Below are 19599 nucleotides of genomic sequence, written 5' to 3'. Positions count from 1 at the left end.
AGGCAGTAGTTTACGCGCGGTAAGGAGCCAATCGTTTTTTACAGCAACAGGAATGTTATTATCCACATTTCACGAGAGCTTGGAGGATGAGTCGAGGGCACAAGCTCTCCTCACTGCGCTCTCCCGCGGCCCTAGTCCCGCTGTCCCGCTACGCCCTCGCAGCCCCTCCAAGCCACCGCCGCAGCACGCGGTCCGCAGGCCCAGCCCACCGCGACCAGAGCGTGGGCGCGCACAACTGAGCATGCGCCGCGGCCGAGCCGCCCGCTTTACGGCCCTCCCCTCCCCCACCTGGCCCGCGCAAGACGCGTCGCAAAGCCGCCCACGCTTCCGCCCTCCTCCCCGCCAGCCGCGAGAACCAGGAGCGCGGAGATAGGTCGCCTGTGCGTCATGACGCACGTGCGCCCGAATACGTGGGGACGCAGGCGGCCGTAGAGAGCGTGAGTTTCCGCGTCTGTTTGGCTCGGCTAGCGACGTTGGCTCTGCGCGGCGTCTCTGGCCTTTTCTCGGGGCTGAGGTGGCGGCGGCTGGGCGGGGGGCTGTGAGGCGACAGTCGGCGCATCGGGGAGAGGGGCCGGGGCGAGGGCGGGGTTGGAGGCACAGCCTCCGCCTCCTGGGCGTCCTCCGTGGGTCCGAGAGTAGGGAGGGCGTTTGCCGCAGAGACTGTACTGGGGGTCCCATCCTCCTCGCCCCAGCTCTGCTGGACGCTGGACCTTGCCGGGAACCGTGTGTCCAGGATGGGGCTGGCTCTGAGGGCGTTTTAAAGGATTGCTTTTAGAAGCAGGAAGTTTACAGCTGTGTTGCATCAGCAACACAGTTTGAGGTTTCAGGTGCTCTCTCGGCAGTAACTTTTCTGTTTCTCTGCAAGAGTCTATGGTAAACCCAGTCCTAACCTCAGTAATTGTTTTAATAGGGGGCAGAACATTTACATAAGTGGATTTAACCCCTTTCTGCCCACACCTTAAAAACCTTTGGATAGATGTTTTCAAAAACGGATCACATGCTTGTGTTTCCGAACTGAGCGCAAACTCGGGAAGACTCAGGATTACTATCAAAACGAATTATGGCCTGTTATGATTCAGTTTTCGAGGTGTGTAGATCCCTTTGCAGTACATTCAGTGACAGCCAGGCTTGGCTGTTTTTCTTTGAAATTGCTTTTTAAAAGTCTGTCTAATTTCACATATATGTGTCATTTTGTTTGTTTCTGTTTTTTGCTGGTTCTAATACACTTTAAAGGTTTGTAATTTGCCCTGGCCTGGCTTAGGAAAGCAAGTAATCTTTCAAAGGAGAATAGCAATGCATTGGTTTCTAAATTTTCCTTGGATTAGCAGCATCAGGAAATGCAAATTTCTGGATCTTACTGCAAACTTAACTGAATCAGAAATCTATTTTAACAAGCCTTCCAATTGATCCCAATGTAACTGGGTGCTAAAATTTGAGAATTACTGGCATAGTGATAAAGAACACCCATTGTGGAGTCACAGATAATGGAATTTGAGTTGAGGTGAAGTATGTCCTAGATGTAGAACCTTGGACAAGTTGCAGGGCTGGAAGTATTCCATGTGAAAATGCAGGAAAAGTGTTTAACACCAACACACATAAAAGATGTTCAAAGATAAGTTATTAAATAACTTGTTAGAACTGCATAAAGTAACTACATAGGTTATTCTGGAAGTATTTTTTATGGGGGTATATGTAAGTTGTAGTAAATGCCTTGTGCTTAGCGGGCATTTTGTTTGTTTACCTCTTGATCCTCAGTTTATATAGTCAAGGTTGTTGAATGGAGGATATTCAGTTAAAAGTTGTAGCAATACGTACTGACTAATATCAGTGTGTTTGTGGCTGTAGTATTTTTATGAATACCATTAGTCATTGTGTTAAAGAGTTTTTAATTCTTTGGCCTTCTGATCTCTTTTCAGTTTAGTTATACTTTCTTTTGACCCAGACTTTGGTAAAGACCAGAGGTAAGCACTAGTTTTAGAGTTGAGAAGTATTGTGGTGGAGTGACTTGCAAGCAAAACCTAAGACTGAAGATGTTTCTGTCCTTATCTTTGTTTCCCATATGTCATACAGGTCCATGATAGCAAAGCAAAGAAGGCCTCATATCCACCCTTCATACCTCCATTTTCTGGAAGGATCACAGGAGTGCCTTTAATCTCTTGTTTTTTTCAGATGTGGTATTTTTTCAGATGTATCATTTTCTTACAATTTTTCCTTTCCCTTTTCAGGGGATCATTATAGGGGGAGAAAGAGAAATACTCAGGATTTGAGGCAGCTTCCCTAAAGCCTAGGCTCATTGCAGTGTTGAGAAGGGTCAGTGCCAAACCATGGCCTGTACAACACATCCTTTTGGTTAGAGCACACTGCTCTTGAGGCCATGGCTCCTGGATATCCTGGGTGAGATAGTTTTCAGATAAACGTGAGTCACTTTGGATTTCAGTTCCTGCACATAATTTTGTTAACTCTACACCAAATTGGCACTCTCCCATCATGAAACGTTTATTCTTCAAAGGCCTCAAATATTTTTTTGTTCTTCACATCAGAGAGGCCAATCTATAGCAGTGGTTTGGGGTCAGGCAAACTCTGCTTTGAATCGTGCCTCTGCTATGTTGTGATTGTGTCTGTTAGACAAATTAACATCCTCCCAGCTTTCATGTCTTCTTCTATAAAGTAGAAGTCACAGGGTGTGCTATTGAATTAAATGAAATAATGTGTAAAACATATCCATCCATGTTTTAGGCATAGAAGCTCAATAAATGTTGCATGTTGGATGGGGGAAAAAGGTATTTATCACCCCAAACCTAACTTTATCCCATTCACTTCTTCATAGTATTTTTATAAATGAGGTAATTTTGTTATTACCTGCCTGTACTGCTTTTTTTTAAAGCAATAAAAGATAGTGAATAGTCAAAGCTTTTACATTATTGTGAATGAGAGAGAAAACACTTGGAAAAAGTTAAAACTCTAAACGTGGTAGAAAAACAGTATCTTCAATTTTATCACCATAACAGAGCAACTTCCATCAATTGTTTTGGATGTTGATGTGAAAGTTAGGGTCAGGGGATGAGTAATATTTAAATATCTTCAGTTAGTTAATGGGGACAGTAAGCTATAGAAGGGGATGCTATGTTATGGGAGATGAGATCTCATTAAAGATGGGATAAGAAAATGCTGTTAGCCTTGAAATAGCTAATATTTTTTTCAGATGTGAATGCTTAATGATAGCAAAGTGAAAAGTTTTATGTTCCATTTTTTAAAAAGTGATTTAAAAATCTCATGTATTTTTGTGTATATATATATATATAAAATAGCATATGAATATATGAGCATGGAAAATACTTGACTCAGTTTTATTTACTTGTTAGTATGTTGTAACATGGGCGTGGGGACCAAGTATAAAACGAAATAACATACATTTATGTAAAGTTAGATATGCATGTATATTTAAAAACTTAAAAACTATTGAAAAGATAGATTTCCTTTTATGTGTCAGTTACAGTCATGTAAGCAGTGGTCCTCCATACATTCATTCATTTATGCATGCAGGGAACCTCTTAAACAGAATCTTATCTGTAAAACTCAGGAGTTGAGAGGCTTTAAGAGCAGTGAGGTTGAAGGGCACGAGCTCTTGATCCTTGGCAGTCATGTTCAGGGGCATGTCCAGGGAACCTAGGATTCTAGGGAACTGGATGTGAAACTCTTTATCTGTGAAATAGGAATCCTCAGGCCATGAGATATTCCTAAAAAGTAATGACATTAAGAATTCTGGTGAGTGAGATTCACAGACTTGTTCTGAAGACAATTTCCAGGTTTTTTAGCAGTGCCAACGTACGTATGGCTTCTCATGAAGGGAAGTGAATGATTGTTTAAAAAAAAAAAAAAAGCCTTCAATCTGACCTATATTTTACAAAACAGGATTCTGTGTACATTTTTTAGAAATCAGCTTTTTTTTGAAAAAAAATTCTCCACGTTGTGACAGCTGTATTGCTATTAAAAGTTATTTTATATTTTAACTGATTGTTGTTTAGCATTACAAATGACTCAGGGAAAAAGAAACAAGGAGTCAAAGGAGATATATTACCTGTGTTTACAGTCCGTGTTTTTTTGTTGTCTGAAAGCAGCTGGTCTGCATTTGTATGGTAAAGTGTTCTTTTTTAAAGAGTTAATTTTCAGTTAATGAGCTTTCATAAGAAAAATAATTTCAAATGCTAAGTATTTGTCAGATTGTTATTAATGGTGGTAGTGGTAATATTACATTGTCTCTTTCACACATTGAGGAGGGTTTCCTGGTGACAGCTGGAGTGTGGGGGAGGGGGAGTCACTTTCAATCAACCAGCTGCTCTGTGCAACATCATGATGGTGATATTTCAAAGCCCATAGATAATTTTGGCTGTATTCAGAAAAGAAAATGTATCAAATTTCTGGGACACAGCAGATAGTGTGCAAGAGCCCCTTGGGATCTAGATGATAGCCAACAAACAATGTGTGTATTCAGGTTTGCATGTTGGTGTTATTTACCGTCTAGTTTCTTGGACATTGTTACATTCACATCATAATTACAAAGCAATAAAGTCTAGTTCCATGGGGGGAAAGACTCATTACTTTATGGAGAGGCAGGGAGAATGAAAAACAAACTTTGATGGTATGTTACATGGTTTCTTGTAATATGCTATTTCATTTATTCTTCACGATGTTTCTAGGATGTAAGTGGAATTTTTCTCGTTTATGGATAAAGAAACAGAAGCTCAGCTGGATCGATTATATGATTTGCCCAAGGCCACATACTAGTATGTGATGGCGTCCATATTTGACCCCAGATCTTCTGGCTTTAACTCCAGGAATGTTGTCATTACACCAGCAGCTGTTTCTCCAGGGTGTTAACTTGCTTATGCATTTTTAATCCAAAGTCACAATATCAGGATATAATGAATGAAATTTATATAACTATTAAAATGACTTCAGTATTATATAAATAATTTATAGGGTGTGTGTGTGTGTGTGTGTGTGTGTGTGTGTGTGTGTGTGTTACCAGCTACATATAATTTGGGTTTTTTTTCCTGGAGTAAAAAGCCTCCTGGGCAAGGCTGTGAAAGAAATCCTGCTACTTTTTTATATGTTACCACTACCAGCAATTTTGCAATTATGTGTGTTGTAATGAATTAGTTGTGATTCTAAATTTGAATAAATGCAGGAATGAATATTGTGCACCCTGCCCATGTTGTTCCTTCCTTCATTCATACCCCAACGTATGAAGGAAATTTCCTTTTTTCTTTCAAGGCATATTAATTTTGCATTAATAAGGGACCCTTTAGCTTTCTGAATTTCCAGCTTGTAGCTATTATGTCAACCATGTGATGACTTAAAATAAATCTTTTTATTTTTAGAAGATGATTCCAATATTTTTGATGAGTTTTCCAGAGTCTTTTCATCTTCTTTCCCATTGCCCGTAGGTTAATGCCTGCCCTTGTATTATTCTTTCTCTCTTTTCTTCCACACTGTATATATTATAAAACTTTAAAACTTCTTTTTTCTTTTTTTTTTTCTTTTGAGACAGAATTTCACTCTCTTGCCTGGGCTCTAGTGCCATGGTGTCAGCTTAGCTCACAGCAATCTCAGACTCCTAGGCTCAAGCGATCCTCCTACCTCAGCCTCCTGGGTAGCTGGGACTACAGGCACATACCACCACTCCTGGCTAATTTTTTCTATTTTTAGTAGAGATGAGGTCTCGCTCTTGCTCAGGTTGGTCTTGAAGTCCTGACCTCAAGTGATCCTCCTGCCTCGGCCTCCTAGAGTGCTGGGATTACAGGTGTGAGCCACCACCCCCAGCCTTTTTGCTTTTTTTTCTGAATACTCCATGATCTATTTATATTCAGTGTAAGTCATGGAATATCTTTTTATCACATGGTAATGTTGCTATTTGTGTCTTTGGTTCTTTCTCTAGGCTATGGTTTCCTGAAAAGATAGTGCCTGTCACTTAGTAGTTGCTCAAATATTTAGTAAATGAAGCAGTATAGACATATAAAATCATATGCTTATTGCTATAGTTTCACACTTACTGATTTTCTTTTCTAGACTCATGATTGGAGAAATGTGATAATGTGTGTCTGTTAATGAATGATGGTGAAAAATGAAGGGGTAAATCTATCTGTAGAGAAGTATACAGAGCACTTTCATGTTCCTTTCTGAAAGCTATGAGATTGAAGAAGCCTGTTATTCAATTTTTTTCTTTTTCTTTTCTTTTTTTGCTGAATGAATCTAGATGATTTATGGTTCTAAAGTTCTAGTCAGAAGCTTTCATTAAATGATAACATTTTATTAAATGTGTAGACTAATCTTATTTTCAATGAAGTACAAAGGCAGGGAGTGTGTAGAAAATCACTTCAGTAATTAAAAGTATTCTGTAAAAACATCAACTTTGTTAATAGAAGACAAATTTTAGACCATCTGTTTTTCCTTTTGCGATAACATTCCTCATCCAGTGTCCAAGTTTATACACTAAGTATAAGACTTTGAAGACTTTGAGAGGCCTTTACCTTATTTATGCAGAAGTTGCTCTTGTGCTCACATCCTTAGCTCTGTACACTCTTTCTTTAGGAATAGCATGCCTGCAGCAGACCTTTGAGATAGGGGCAGTATAACCGCCCTGTTTTGGTTCTCCTATATATTAGAATGTTGTACTCAGTAGAAAATGAGAGCTGGTGATGCTTGAAATAAACTAGCATCTGTTTGTCAGTCATTTGCAAATGCCCTATATTCTGGGTAGGATTCTTTGATTACAAACAGCAGAAGCTACATTATCTAAGTTAACTAAGTTATCCAAATAACTTAGTCAAGAACAAGAAATTTATTTGAAGTGTATGGATAAGCTCAGAGAATCAATGGAAAAACCAAACCACCAGACCTGGTAAAGGTCAACAGCTAGGTGAGCTCTTGAGGTTTGAGTAGACTTGGAAAAGTCTTCACGTTAATGCTCTTGAGTGTCAGCTCCACAAGTTGTTGGTCCTAGTGTCTCTGCACAAGTTTTAAGTTCCAGGGAGAGTGTTATTATTCTAACTCTGGTGGTCACTGTCACCTTTGAGTCAGTGTAGGAAAGGGGACCCGCAAGACCATATCCAATGGGCTGGGGCATGGATTCCTGTTACTGAAGGAATGAGGTATTGATGCTCATTAAGGCAGGTGAAAAACCCTAAGGTGTCCCCTATCACTAGTAATTTGTGGAAGTCCTGTGTGCTTTGTGCTAACGTAACACATCTTTGAAGTCTGGTGTGCTTTTCCTCCTCTTGACTAGTTCTTGTGCAGAGAGGACTTCAGTTACATAAATAATTCACAGACAGTTCTTATATGGAAATTAATTCAAATGGAGGGGATGGTGGTGATTGTAGTAGCTATCACTTTTTCATTGACTTCAGGTAGACAAATCTAGTGCAGAGCAAACATGAGAATAAAACTACCTAAATCCTCTTGAAGGGAGTGATCGTGGGATGCTGGCATTGCTGTTCCCTCTGTGCCTCCTGGTTTAAAAGCCTAGGTCTGAAGGGCTGTCAGTCGGAGAACTTTAATGAGCCCTCATTACACTAAAACTTGTGGTCTGTAAGAGAAGAAACTGGCTTGTGATTGATACTGGAAATCATAAGTGGTGATGGGTCAGAATTGGAGTTGGCACTAATTCACCTAGCTGTGGAGCAAAAGTCAAGACTATATACAAAATCTAGTAGTTTCACTTTTATAGCCATCATTTTTTATGTATAAATATAGTCTAATCATTTCTGTTAAGACTGTAACACTTTAAAAAGGAGGAGAATATAAAATTTTGCCTGCTGACATTTTGCCTCCTAAAATGGAGGCTCATTAAATTCTCAAAATCATCTCTGGTTTGAGATTTTACTATAAAATTTAATTTAATTTAAAAAATAATTTCAGCTTTTGGGTTTCTTCATAACCTACTATACTGTTTAAAAAAATATGTAAATAATTGAATCACATGATGCAGCTTTAAACGGTAAGGATCATAGTCCTGAAAAATGGGAATTGGTTACCATGTTATAGAAAACACTTTAAAATGATTTTGAAGTTGTAATCTTAAACCTTATTTTAATTTATTTGTTTATATGGATAAAAACTATCATGTCACAATTTTTTTATATATATGTATAAAATGTCATGTAATCCTTATGAATCCAGGTGAGCCTTCATTATCTCCTTTTACAGGTGGGAAACACATGGCTGGGGTATTGCAGAACTCTTACCAGGGGCCATGCCCTTAACTACTGTCCTGTACTGCACATGTTAACATTGCTGCCCCTGCATATAATTTTGACAAAAAGCATTGAGACATTTCTTTTCCCAGAGCCCATTGATTTACCCTCAGTTCCCTGACAACTTCTTTATGTTCCGAAGCTGTTAAAATGGGTTGTATTATCCATCATCTTGTGCTTCTGTTTGCTGTGAATGTGGCAACAGCTCCTATATTGCAGCAGTGTGCCATGTGAAGCCTTTTGTCCTTTATGTCTTAGAGCAGCCTGACAGCCTTTCATGTTGAATTCAGCAAGATTGCTTTTCATTTAACAAAGCTGAATGTTGCTTTCTAGGTGAGAAATAATTAAATGCTTTTAAAGATGTATTTAATTAACAGGAAGCTGATCTGTGTAAATTAATTATAACTGTAATGATGTCATAGCCTTGTCTTTTGTTATTAACTAGGTAATTGACCAGAAGTTTAGAAGCTTATTGTAGCTGACAGTAGTTTGACCTTGTATGCTGTCTAGAAGTGAAACGTGCACAGTGAATGTAAATGCAGTTTGTTCATCGAGCTGCATTTGTTGTCAGAACATCTGATCTTGGGCTCTTATTTTTGTTCTTCCATTACTTCTTTGTTGAAATTGGTGGTCAGGATTATACACTCAAACTGAATATTATACTTATTTCTGTTACTAAAAGCATCTGGCCAAACACAAATGTTGTCTGTATCCTTGAATAGCTATAATCAAACATGAAACCCTGGTGCATTTAGGACATATACAGTCAAGTAAACACATGCCAAAATTAAATGAATCTTGTTTTTAAATTCTGTTTGAAGGAAGGTAAAACAACTTCTAATAGAGAAGTCGCAAGGGGGAAAAATAATGGCATATTTGATATAATTTATTCCCTTTTATTCTAATTCATCCAAGAAAATTAAGAACATGTGATATTTTGAAAATTTGAGTGATGGGAACCTCACTTTGGCGGGTTTTGTTAAAGAGTGGGAATGTAAGAGTAAGATGTGGAGTAGAAGTAAGCTAATGATGGCTAACGACCAGCACTCCAAGGTGTCGGGCTATGCTCCCTTGCATGTGCTCTATTCTAGTGGTACGATCAGCTCTGCTAGAATGTGGCATTGGCATTCCTAAAAACCACCACACTATGTGAAATCATTCAATAAAAACCAGAGATCTTGGGGAAAAGGGTGTTAGGCACCTAAAAGTCAGAAACTTTGTCAGTGGCATGTTAAAACAAAAGATATAAAATGGTAGCACAGTTTTACACATGTTAAATTGTTAAGAAATACGTAAGTACTCCAGTAAGTATGGCACTTTACATTCAAAAAGTCCTGACTTTTGCTTGTAGAAATAATTGTCAGAAGGATTGCAGCTGGTGGTTTACTGTCAAGTGGTGGAAGAAGGGTTATCTGAAATTGGACCGAAAGTTGAAACTACACATGTGGATGGATATAATTCATAATATACTCTGTGAACTGAAGTACTTGATAGATGTTTGAGGTGGGTAAAGTGTACATTTTGTGAATTTCTATGTAGTTTGCTTCATCTGGGTGCAGTTTTCCACATGCATCAAATGTGAGATTTGCATTGTACTCAAATTGTTCCCTAATATACCGGTTGCATTTGAGCAAATTTTGTCATTTCTAAACAAGCATTATAGCAGAACTGACCAGACTAATCACTTCTCTAAACATCATCGTATTTCATGTCTCTATGCTAAGAGCACATGTAAGGCATTTCCTCTCTTTAAAATACCTTTCCTTCTTTTATCCACTTTTTATCTTTCAGACCCTGGCTCTGGTGAGGAAACTTCCATAAGGTCTTCTCTGAACTGGATTGACTTATCATTTTCTGTATTGACACATATTGTACATTATTTGCCCATTTCCAAAAAGTGTGTGTTTTAGATGACATAAGACACAAGCTTGTAGTAAAGGGAAGAAAATAACAAATAATCCAATGGTTGAGTAGCACTCAGCAGGAGAAAGCCTCTCCATTTGTTAGGCAAACTCAAACTTTTTCTAGCTCTGGTGGGATTTTGCACATGAAACATTTAAGTGTGAGTGGTGCTTTTGAACAATGCGAACATGATTCTTTAGGTGAGATCTATGTCAAGTCCTCTAATAATATTAAGTTACATTTCTGCAAAAGTCATTCTTCAAAGGCAAAATGATGTGATCTGACCATGCAGCTTTTGGGGATTTGACAAAACTCAGGGGCAAAATTTGTGATAGTGATCCTATATACCAGTAATTCTTAAAAGATGGAAAAGCAGTTTTGGCCTCTTTGTGGCTTCCGTCTCAGTTAAACCTTGCTTTGCAGGGTAGGGCCTGGGAGTTTAAAGTTTGAGAGCAGTACTACCAAAGATTAACTAATAGTGTGGGTGTGTATAACTTTTGGTCAGTGGTTTTGACTTTTCTTTTTGACCTGTATTTTAGAATAATTATAAATTAGTAGCAAATGAGTATTTCTTTTCAGTCATTAAAACAATAGTTGTGATTTATTGAGTGTTTACTGTGTACCTAGCATTCATTCTAAGCACTTTGAGGTTTTAAGTCATTTAGTTTTTATAAGAACTTTAGGATCAGGCTTAGCTATTAGTAATATTATTATTCCACTTTACATAGTAGGAAGCTAAAGCCCAGGTTAAGTGATTTGAGCAAGGTCATATAGCTCTTAATGGCAAAGCCAGTCAGCGGGACCAATTTAGACTCCAGAGCATGTGCTTTCAAACCCCAAGGTATACCGAAAACACACCATTTGGTAATGGTAAAGGTCATCTGTTAGCATCCTGTTGGCACTGGCAGAACTTATATGCAGAAGACATTTGGGAGATTAGTGAGCATTGATGTGGTCAGGGAACCTATCAGAAAGGTGGCAGGCAGCAGCTGGCTTTGAGGGTTGGGAAGGAAGTGAATAGGTTGGTAGGGGGAGTGGGTCTCAGGCCAGGGCATGGTGGTAGCAGTGCCCTCAGGGCCTGCCCACATTCCCTTGCCCTTAGTGCATTCTGGCAGGCTTCTGGTCTTCTGCCCCTGCAGTTCTTTGCCCAGGTGCTTTCTCCTACCTCTGATGCCTGCTTTCCCTGCTATGGCAAGGTAGAAGTGGCAGGGAGTCAAGGCAGACTCACTAGCCTTTGGAGCGATGACAGTGAGGGCAATCTCTATCTGTACTAGCTCCCAGGGTTCCCCAGTGAGGTTAAGCTCCAGTCACTCACAGTGACAGAACTTTTGATAATACATGCATTTTTCCTGTCTTGTTTCCCCATTCCCCAACCCGTGTATGCGTCACCTCCCAAATAAATAACTTCCACTGGGACCCTTGTCTCAGAGTTTGCTTCTGGGGGAAGCCCAAACTGAAACAGTAATGTGCAATAATATTACCAACAACAATGAGTTGCATTCATTAAGACTGTGCTAATTAAATCCTCCTACCAACCCCTTTTACAGATGGGGAAACAGATGTGGGTTGATGAGGTAATTTGCTCAAAGTAACTAACACAACTAATAGACCAGCCAAGTGGTCTTGAGTCAAGAATGGCTTGATTCAAGCTAGCCATCTTAACCACCGCTTGGCACTGAGCAAACACCTAAAGGCCAACACGATCTGACTGATAAACTAGTAGTAGGAGTGTAATTAAAAAATAAGTTAAATATTCAGTGTTTCGAGTTTAGTTTCTGGGGCTTCAAAGAAGGCTTTTAGCAAGGGTCCTGGATTCTGCCATTATAAAGTTGCACAAAGGGTTTCTTTAAACAACTGCTTGGGTTGGATTTATAGAATCAGAATGTCCCCACCTAATCTGGATTTTCGAACTTTGTTGTTTTTCCGAGTTAGGAGACTTCAGAGAGGAACAAAACCCGGCTGCCCTTCCAAGGTGGCACCATCCTGGTCTCTCACGGACATGCATGATTCCAAGTGGGGTCTGTAAGGTAGAGGCCCTTCACACTGTCCTGCTTTCCTAATATTCTAATCTTGGGGGAATTCAGGACAAGATGACTTAAGAAGCCCTGTGCCCATGTATGTTTTCCAAGGGTTCTCGGTGATTCCAGTGAGATTGTGTGAAATCCACACAGCAAATGGGCAAAAGTGAATGAATAAAAGTATTTGTGTGCATAAAAGGACTCCTGCTTCCTATAAAATCTTCTGTCAGACTTCTTTGGTAGCCATGATAAAAGGAAAGCGAGGCTAGTTCTGTACTACTGCTTTACTTGTGTTTTTCTAAGTCTAAATCTTTCGTTACCCTCTCGGGGTGAAGCATTGTTTCCTTTCTGATTATGTGTAGGGCATGATCAAAGCAACTTCTTAACCTCTTTGGAACAAGGAACAATGCCGTGCTCTTTATCTTTTTTTCCCTTCTGAACCTGATACCTCTGGAAGATGGTTACTATGTTATTTGCTGACTGGTCCCATTGATGATCTTACTAAAATTTAGCCTCTTCCAGGTAGGAATAAATTAAACTTTCTTGCACCAGGAAAAAATGATAGATTCCTCTGTTTCTCTCTGTGGGTCTGTATGTCTTTCTCCACCTGTGTCTCTGTGTGATTGGGGGTGTGTGTGTTTGGGGTGGAAGAACGTTTCAGTCTTAAGACTAAACTTAGACTTTCTGAGGTCTGTGTGCTGCAAAGCAACTTAATGATCCAACTCAACTTAAAGAAACTGGTCATTCAGGAGGTTGATGATCTTGGATATCCAAGACCACAAAGCTAAGAGCCAAATCAGTAGGAGCAGAACCAAACCAAGACAGCTGGCAAAAGTAGAGGAGGAAGTGCCTCCTTCCCTGGGGAATAGCCTCTCCAATTCCTTTTTTATTGCCTTTGCTTTTTCTTAACCTCAAGTTTCCAAATTGCTTGGTGACCCCTGCACATTGCTGACCACTACCAAGGTCTCATCGTTTTTTCCACTTTGACAAAAGTACCTAGTCCCTCCGAATGAATGAATTGTGAATCTTAATTTCCTTTCCTCTATGTAATTTAATGTAACTGACATTAAACTGACACATGTACCCTTTTGTTGTTGTTGCTATTGCTGTTGAAACTAGTTTGTAGCATTTCCTAAATCTGCAATTCCTTTCCTCTGCCTTTTGCCTTTGCCTGGAACTAACAGGTAGTTCCTTGGGATTTTTTACCCACAAGAGCCAGTGGTCAGTGTAGTAGAAAAGCTTGGTTGTGGAGGTGTTGGTGGTTTTTTGTTTGCTTGTTTTATCTTTAGTTCTTGGGCCATTTTACCCCTCTCCTCAGTGGCAAGGCCAGGGCAGAAGCTGAAGTTTTGTTTAACTATATACACTTTCTACTGTGCCATAATTTCCTCTTAGGTGAAATTGATCTAAGCTTTCCATAAACACTGTAAATCAGTCTTAACACTTCTTGAATGTTGTTGAATCCCTAGGATAGAACTGACTGATTATCAGGTCCTCACTTGATAGTTTACTTTGGTGATTCTATTTATTACCTTGGGCGTGCATTTCTATGGCTTAGAAGGGATGATTTTATCATTTGAAGCTACTTTCTTAGGTTTAGTTTAAATTTCCCTTTTTATAGCTACCATCTTTGTTTAGCCTCAGTAATTTTTGTGTTTACAAAAATAAATTTTATAAAAATGTCTGCATGCGATGGCTCCAAAAATTCTGGCAATTCTGGAGTACCCAATGTGATGGTACTAGGAGCTGAAGACTTTGGGAGGTTATTAGGTCGTGAGTGTAGAGCCCTCACGAATGGGATGAGTGCCCTTATGAAAGGGGCCTCACAGAGCTCTGTTGCCTTCTTTCCACCACTTGAGGATACAGCAAAAAAGACAGCAGTTGGCAACCTGTTAAGATGGCCCTCACCAGAGCCCGACCACCTTGATCTCACACTTGAGCCTCCACAACTGTGAGAAATAAATTTTTATTGTTTATAAGCCATACAGTCTATGGTACTTTGTTTTAGCAGCCTGAATGAAGACAACTGCCAAAAGCAGTATCTAACGTAAAACTTACTGCTCCACATTCTCTCTTTTGGTAAGGTATTATTTTTTGTAGGAGGAAGCTTTTTGCTAAATGGTAAGCATTAAAATCTTCATAGTTTTAATCACCTTTTTCTCACATTATTAAATTCTAATTAAATTTTGCACTATATATTACAGATAGAAGTTGAGCTAAAATGAAACATTGTTTTGGTCCTTTTTATAGTACTTTTAAAAAATTCTCTCAAACTTCAGTTTATCCTCCAAGAAGCATTTACGTGAAAGGAAAGTAGCTGACATCTCTTCTAAGTGTTCCTAGTCTAGTGACTTAAGTAATAAAATATTGGCCATGAAGCAGAACATTGAGCTATTTCCTGGCCTGCCTCTAGATTACAGCCTAGAATTTCAAAAGATTTTTATTTAACTTCTTACAGGCATTTTAGCTGTTTGTTACATGCTGTGGAAGTGCAGAATGTGCCGTTTGGCTTTCTTGAGCGATGGGCAGGCTGGGCTGCTGGGGCCATTCACAGGCATGGACAGAAGCGGTAAGGGTTGCAGCTGGGAGAGACAGTTGAAGGGCTTGTCAGAGGAGCAGCACTTTGTGGTGGGATGAGTTGGAGTCCTCATCATCCAGTAAGGGCATTGTCATCTTGGTATCTTTATCTGTATACGAAAAATGGAATTTCTGTCTCTCTTTCAGTGTTTCATGCCAAAACTGCTGGAAGGTTTTTCACTAAACTGGGCACAAAATATAAGCTATGGGATGTGTGTATGAAATTCACTTTGGTGACCTCTGGTGGTGGGAGAGCTCATGGGACGGCCCATCGATGGAGATGGCCTTGCTTATATTAAGCACCTTGGACAGAGGAAGCTGAGGCCTGAAATTATAACGTCCCCAGAAAGTCTTAAGGGCAGAGAAGCTTCATCAAGCTACTCCTCATATGGGCGACTTGATAGGCATGCCTAAGAGTAGTAAGAGAGTTAAGTGATTTTCTGGGCAAGTGCTGGGTAGACCAGCTAGTAGATAAAATGGAACTAATTTTGACTTCACAGGATTGTGAGAATTAAATGAATTGAAACAAATTATACATAACTACTTTTAAACTATAATTGCATAAATTTAGTTATTATTGGAAGGCATGTAAATATTATAAGACCTTGATTCTTGGGCTGAATAGCTTAAAGTTGATCAGATGATGATGATAATAGTAATAAAGATTTAAAATCAGCTAGTACTTATTTAAAACGTACTATGTTTCAGGCATTATGCTAAATGTTTTGCATGTGTTACCCATCAATTCTATGAAGTTCTTATTATTTAGTATCTATTTTATAAGTGAAGAAACGGAGGCATAGGTTGAACAAGAACTTACCTGAGGTCATATAGCTCCTAAGCAGTTAAGGCAGAATTTGAACCCAGTTCATTTGGCTCCAGAATCCATTCTGTTAACTGTGACACTGTTCTTTTAAGAACAGTAAGGTGACAAAGACCTGCCTTTGGTGGGTTCTACTTGCCTTTAGTAATGGTTGCTTACTTGTCTGGAATGTTCTTCTTGTGTCTGTTTAGTGGTCTTAAATCCTAACTCCCCAGAGGTGATGTATTTTGCCTATGTGTGCCTTCCACATGGATGGCATTTATACTTAAGGCGGGCTGTTATGAAAGACAATTGGACATTGTCCCACTAAGGAATCAGAAATTTTGTATTTGTGTTCACCTGGAGAGACTGTACAGGGAGTGCTTATGTCTTAAAAACTTTAGGCCTAATAACTTAAAATCAGAAAGATACCAGCCAGTTGGCATTAGAGAGATAAGTCTAATGGTTGTGTCAAGCTGGGGGAGACAGTTTCTTAATGTGGTTATAACGATGAAGTGTATAAGGTTGGAGAACCAGGAGAAAATGCTTTCAATTCCCAATTTATTCTGGAACAAAGTCCAAGTTGTAGATATTTCCATGAATAGACACTGGAATATAATTACTGAGAGTGTCACAATATTCATAAAGACTGATTCCCATTACCTTCCTAATATAATTTGATTCCAGTTTCATTTTTTATTCATGAAGTCAGTTTTCATTCATTTGATTATCTTCATTTCTTTGTATCTCTGCCATTAATGAGAAATAAGAAAACAGAGAGCCCTACTCTGATTCTCTTTGATTTTATCGTCATGAAGCCATTTAACAGATTTAGATAGCCAGAAAACTATGTCGTTTATGTGCAACTTGTCATCAACTGATTATACTATCTGACGAAAATTCCTCACTGTACCCCCAGGACTCCCTATTTACTAATCAATTCAGGTAGAAAATGCATTCTGGTAAATTGAACACGGTGTAATGATGTGAAGCCAAACCATCTGCTATTACATTTAATATTTAAATATTAAGTTTTAAAAGCATAATTTGCATGTTATTCATACAACTATGTTTTGCATATAGCAAAGCTTTTTGAAATGCATTTATGTATTTGGAAAGAGGAAACAGATTACTTTGCAAATGTTCAGTTAATCTTGTTTTTCACCAAATACAAATGTATATTATACTGTATCATTTTCTTATTTTTAGAAATATCTTGAAAATCTGCATTTTATAATTGGGTTCTTTTGGGGCCTAAGGAAGCTAATACTTTTTAGGAAAAATAAAATTATGCTAAGAAGTTTCATTGGAAGAACAAAGACTTTTATTGTTATTGTGCTGGACTAAAAAGTTCTCATCCATTGGCTCTACAGTAACAACTATAGAAAACAATTACTTAACTTTGGACTTAAAAGCCACAAATGAATAATATTCCTGTGAGAGTTACAGGAGTGAGAAGAAATGCTCCCCTTCAATTTATTCCTAGAGAAAGGAGATGGTACCGAAACAGAATAAGAGAAAAAAAAATGCATCTAGTATTTTGTGTATACTTTGAGTTAATGTGCTATTTGTGGTACACTAATTTCCTATTGTAATTAAAAAAGCAGAGCGATTTTTTTTGTTTAGTATAAATAATTTCCCATTTTCATAGCATTTTTATTTTGTTTGCAGTAATAAAGCACACTAACCCCGTTTCTTTCAAAATACAGTCGAATATGTTGGCCTAAGCCATGTCCTGCTATTGATACATTCACATTCCCTTCCAATATATCATACCACAGGGGGCTGTAGGAATTTGGTCTTTGCATTTTAACCAGGATGGTTTGTTTGTGGTTTCACCTTTCTTTCTGAAGCTTTCACTTGGCCTGAGCTTTTTAAATAATTTCTTGTAGAGAAAGTGTGTGGGTCTGTGTGTGTGAACATGTGTGTGTTTGTATTGTATTTTAAGCAATGAAAATTTAAGCATTTGCTCAGTATCATTAGTCATTAGGGAAATGCAAATCGGTACCGCTACATACCCACTATGATGGCTATAATCAAAAAGATGGATAGAAACAAGTTGAGGATGTGGTGAAACTAGAACCCTTATACAGCTGGAGGGAATGTAAAATGGTGTAGAAATTTGGAAAACAGTTTGGCAGTTCCTCAAAAAGTTAAACATAGAGTTATCGTATGACCCAGCAATTTCACTGTTAGATAAGAGAACTGAAACACATGTTTATACAAAAAATTGTACATGAATGTTCATTATTCATTATAGCCAAAAAGTGAAAACAACTGAAATGTCCATTGACTGATGAATGGATAAACAAAATGTGGTATATCTATACAATGAAATATTACTCAACTATAAAAAAATGAAGTATTGATATGTGCTACAACATGGATGGACTTTGAAAGCATTATGCCAAGGGAAATAAACCAAGCACAGACTGCATGTTATATAATTTCATTTATGTGAAGTTTCCAGAATAGGCAAATTCATAGAGATAGTAGATTAGTGGTTGCCAGGCACTGGGAGAAGGTGGGGTGGGGAGTGACTGCTAATAAGTATGGAGTCTCTTTTTGAGGTCATGAAAATTCTAGAATTAGGTACTGGTGATGTTTGCACAACTTTGTGAATATTAAAAAAAAAACAACTGAATTGTCTACTTTAAGAGAGTGAATTTTATGATTTGTGAATTATATCTCAATGTAAAAAAAATGAAAGCTTAAGCATCTGGAAAGTCGGGGACTGTCAGCAAAGTACTGAGCCTGAGTGATAGCAGGCCTTTGATAAATACATGCCAGTGACTGGAACATACCTTTTCCCCTATGATTTTTTAGAGCATATAGTTAAAATATTTGAAACTGTTAAATGAAAGTTGCTAAAGCCTTAAAAATAGTAGTAATGACATAGCATTAATCTATCTCAAATAGCGATAAACCTTTCCTTGAAGGGAAGAAGAAAAGCCCACACAATTTAAGAAGATTTTAGTGAATGATTTTAAGATTTGTTGCACTTACAATAATATGGAAGTTTCAATCTTCAGAACAGCATTTGATTACTCCCATTAAGACTCTGTGGTTCCCTTCTTGTGAAATTAATTTGGTTAGTATCAGACACCAAATTGTGAGTAGAATTTATAACTGGTATATATTTTTGCAATTTAATGGGCTCAATTCTTATTGAACATTTAAATCTGAAAATTGAGATATATACTGCCTTGGTAAATGATAATGATGAAATATTTTCTGCTTTGTAAGTAGAATTGAAAATCACTGTAATTAGTTCCTTTTCCGTTTTTACTCCTTTCTCTCCCCCTTGAGACACATTGGTTTCCCAAGTTATGAATTCAGTTTCTTTTGTTTGTTCTAGCTGCTTAGTTTTTCTTATTATATACCTGTTTAATTTTTAATTTCTCATTAAAAGTAAATATGGCTAATTTTCCTATCAATATTTCAATAAATCTCTCATTTCTGTCTGCCATGACCTTGATATAGTGCTATCTAGTGTGTATTACTACATAATTAAAATGCTATTTTTTTTTTGTCAGACAGTTCTAGCAAAGTAACTTATCAATACATTTTAAATCAATCAGAGGTTTATTTTTATAAAGTAGGGATAAATACTGTAAACACTGTATGAAACTAAAAATACTAAGTGAAATAATATGTATAGTGCTATGGGAAAAATTGTTACAATTGCAGGAAAAATACTGAAAGATGAATGTATAGGTATTCAGACCTTCTTAATCAGTCTTATCTATTGTATAATGACGAAAGATACATGAAAAAATACTAATTTTGAGTCACTTGGGAAATACAGTAAGCTGTCCATATCCATGGGTTCTACATCCATGGATTCAACCAACCACAGATTGAAAATATTTGGGAAAAAATATGGGTGGTTGCATCTGTGCTGAACACATACAGACTTTTTTCTGTGTCATTATTCCCTAAAAAATAAAATATAACAATTATTAACATAGCATTTACATTGTACTAGGTATTATAAGTAGGCTAGAGATGATTAAGAGTATACTGGAGGATGTGCGCAGGTTACATGTGA

At 38.0% G+C, this 19599-nt stretch overlaps 1 protein-coding gene across 6 annotated transcripts in view; it reads left to right on the top strand.

The window, feature by feature from the left end:
- The first annotated feature begins 348 nt into the window (after positions 1 to 348).
- RHBDD1 (rhomboid domain containing 1) overlaps positions 349 to 19599 on the top strand; it is a 115181-nt gene continuing 95930 nt past the window's right edge. The window contains exon 1 of one of the 6 annotated variants that reach the window (XM_045559482.1): positions 349 to 437. The gene's annotated coding sequence lies outside the window, so the exon portion shown is untranslated. Of the gene's footprint in view, positions 438 to 602; positions 1088 to 1943; positions 1962 to 2759; positions 2781 to 9586; positions 9756 to 14717; positions 14739 to 19599 lie in introns of those variants that run through there. The other 5 variants (XM_045559484.1, XM_045559485.1, XM_045559487.1 and 2 more) reach the window with 5 other exon arrangements.

Source organism: Lemur catta, chromosome 8 (assembly GCF_020740605.2).
Source record: "Lemur catta isolate mLemCat1 chromosome 8, mLemCat1.pri, whole genome shotgun sequence".
In the NCBI taxonomy this organism is placed as follows: Eukaryota; Metazoa; Chordata; class Mammalia; order Primates; family Lemuridae; genus Lemur; species Lemur catta.
This window is presented reverse-complemented; position numbering and strand designations above follow the sequence as displayed.